The sequence below is a fragment of the Oncorhynchus tshawytscha genome, linkage group LG28, assembly GCF_018296145.1.
Source record: "Oncorhynchus tshawytscha isolate Ot180627B linkage group LG28, Otsh_v2.0, whole genome shotgun sequence".
Taxonomy (NCBI): domain Eukaryota; kingdom Metazoa; phylum Chordata; class Actinopteri; order Salmoniformes; family Salmonidae; genus Oncorhynchus; species Oncorhynchus tshawytscha.
In genome coordinates, this window is record NC_056456.1 from 12,955,443 (window position 1) to 12,958,035 (window position 2,593).

The following is a 2,593-nucleotide window of genomic DNA, read 5'->3' on the forward strand; positions in this document are numbered from 1 at the left end:
AATCTGGACCCTCTATTTCTGAAACTATCCGCCGCCATTGTCGCAACCCCTATTACCAGCCTGTTCAACCTCTCTTTCATATCGTCTGAGATCCCCAAGGATTGGAAAGCTGCCACAGTCATCCCCCTCTTCAAAGGGGGAGACACCCTGGACCCAAACTGTTACAGACCTATATCCATCCTGCCCTGCCTATCTAAGGTCTTCGAAAGCCAAGTCAACAAACAGGTCACTGACCATCTCGAATCCCACCGTACCTTCTCCGCTGTGCAATCTGGTTTCCGAGCCGGTCACGGGTGCACCTCAGCCACGCTCAAGGTACTAAACGATATCATAACCGCCATCGATAAAAGACAGTACTGTGCAGCCGTCTTCATCAACCTTGCCAAGGCTTTTGACTCTGTCAATCACCATATTCTTATCGGCAGACTCAGTAGCCTCGGTTTTTCGGATGACTGCCTTGCCTGGTTCACCAATTACTTTGCAGACATAGTTCAGTGTGTCAAATCGGAGGGCATGCTGTCCGGTCCTCTGGCAGTCTCTATGGGGGTGCCACAGGGTTCAATCCTCGGGCCGACTCTTTTCTCTGTATATATCAATGATGTTGCTCTTGCTGCGGGCGATTCCCTGATCCACCTCTACGCAGACGACACCATTCTATATACTTCCGGCCCGTCCTTGGACACTGTGCTATCTAACCTCCAAACAAGCTTCAATGCCATACAACACTCTTTCCGTGGCCTCCAACTGCTCTTAAACGCTAGTAAAACCAAATGCATGCTTTTCAACCGTTCGCTGCCTGCACCCGCACGCCTGACCAGCATCACCACCCTGGATGGTTCCGACCTTGAATATGTGGACATCTATAAGTACCTAGGTGTCTGGCTAGACTGTAAACTCTCCTTCCAGACTCATATCAAACATCTCCAATCAAAAATCAAATCAAGAGTCGGCTTTCTATTCCGCAACAAAGCCTCCTTCACTCACGCCGTCAAACTTACCCTAGTAAAACTGACTATCCTACCGATCCTCGACTTCGGCGATGTCATCTACAAAATTGCTTCCAACACTCTACTCAGCAAACTGGATGCAGTTTATCACAGTGCCATCCGTTTTGTCACTAAAGCACCTTATACCACCCACCACTGCGACTTGTATGCTCTAGTCGGCTGGCCCTCGCTACATATTCGTCGCCAGACCCACTGGCTCCAGGTCATCTACAAGTCCATGCTAGGTAAAGCTCCGCCTTATCTCAGTTCACTGGTCACGATGGCAACACCCATACGTAGCACGCGCTCCAGCAGGTGTATCTCACTGATCATCCCTAAAGCCAACACCTCATTTGGCCGCCTTTCGTTCCAGTTCTCTGCTGCCTGTGACTGGAACGAATTGCAAAAATCGCTGAAGTTGGAGACTTTTATCTCCCTCACCAACTTCAAACATCTGCTATCTGAGCAGCTAACCGATCGCTGCAGCTGTACATAGTCTATCGGTAAATAGCCCACCCATTTTTACCTACCTCATCCCCATACTGGTTTTATTTATTTACTTTTCTGCTCTTTTGCACACCAATATCTCTACCTGTACATGACCATCTGATCATTTATCACTCCAGTGTTAATCTGCAAAATTTTAATTATTTGCCTACCTCCTCATGCCTTTTGCACACAATGTATATAGACTCCCCTTTTTTTCTACTGTGTTATTGACTTGTTAATTGTTTACTCCATGTGTAACTCTGTGTTGTCTGTTCACACTGCTATGCTTTATCTTGGCCAGGTCGCAGTTGCAAATGAGAACTTGTTCTCAACTAGCCTACCTGGTTAAATAAAGGTGAAATAAAATTTTAAAAATTTAAAAATGGACAATGACCCCAAGCATACTTCCAAAGTTGTGGCAAAATGGCTTAAGGACAACAAAGTTAAGGTATTGGAGTGGCCATCACAAAGCCCTGACCTCAATCCTATAGAACATTTATGGGCAGAACTGAAAAAGTGTGTGCGAGCAAGGAGGCCTACAAACCTGACTCAGTTACACCAGCTCTGTCAGGAGGAATGGGCCAAAATTCACCCAGCTTATTGTGGGAAGCTTGTGGAAGGCTACCCAAAATGTTTGACCCAAGTTAAACAATTTAACGGCAATGCTACCAAATACTAATTGAGTGTATGTAAACTTCTGACCCACTGGGAATGTGATGAAAGAAATAAAAGCGGAAATAAATCATTCTCTCTACTATTATTCTGACATTTCACATTCTTAAAATAAAGTGGTGATCCTAACTGACCTAAAACAGGGAATTTTTACTCTGATTAAATGTCAGGAATGGTAAAAAACTGAGTGTAAATGTATTTGGCTAAGGTGTATGTAAACTTCCGACTTCAACTGTATGTAAGAATACCGTTCATTGACTATAGCTCAGCCTTAAACACCATAGTACCCTCCAAGCTCATCATCAAGCTCGGGGCCCTGAGTCTGAAACCTGCCCTGTGCAACTGGGTCCTGGAGTTCCTGACAGGTTGCCCACAGGTGGTGAAGATAGGAAACAACACTTCCACTTCACTGATCCTCAACACAGGGGCCCCACAAGGGTGCATAC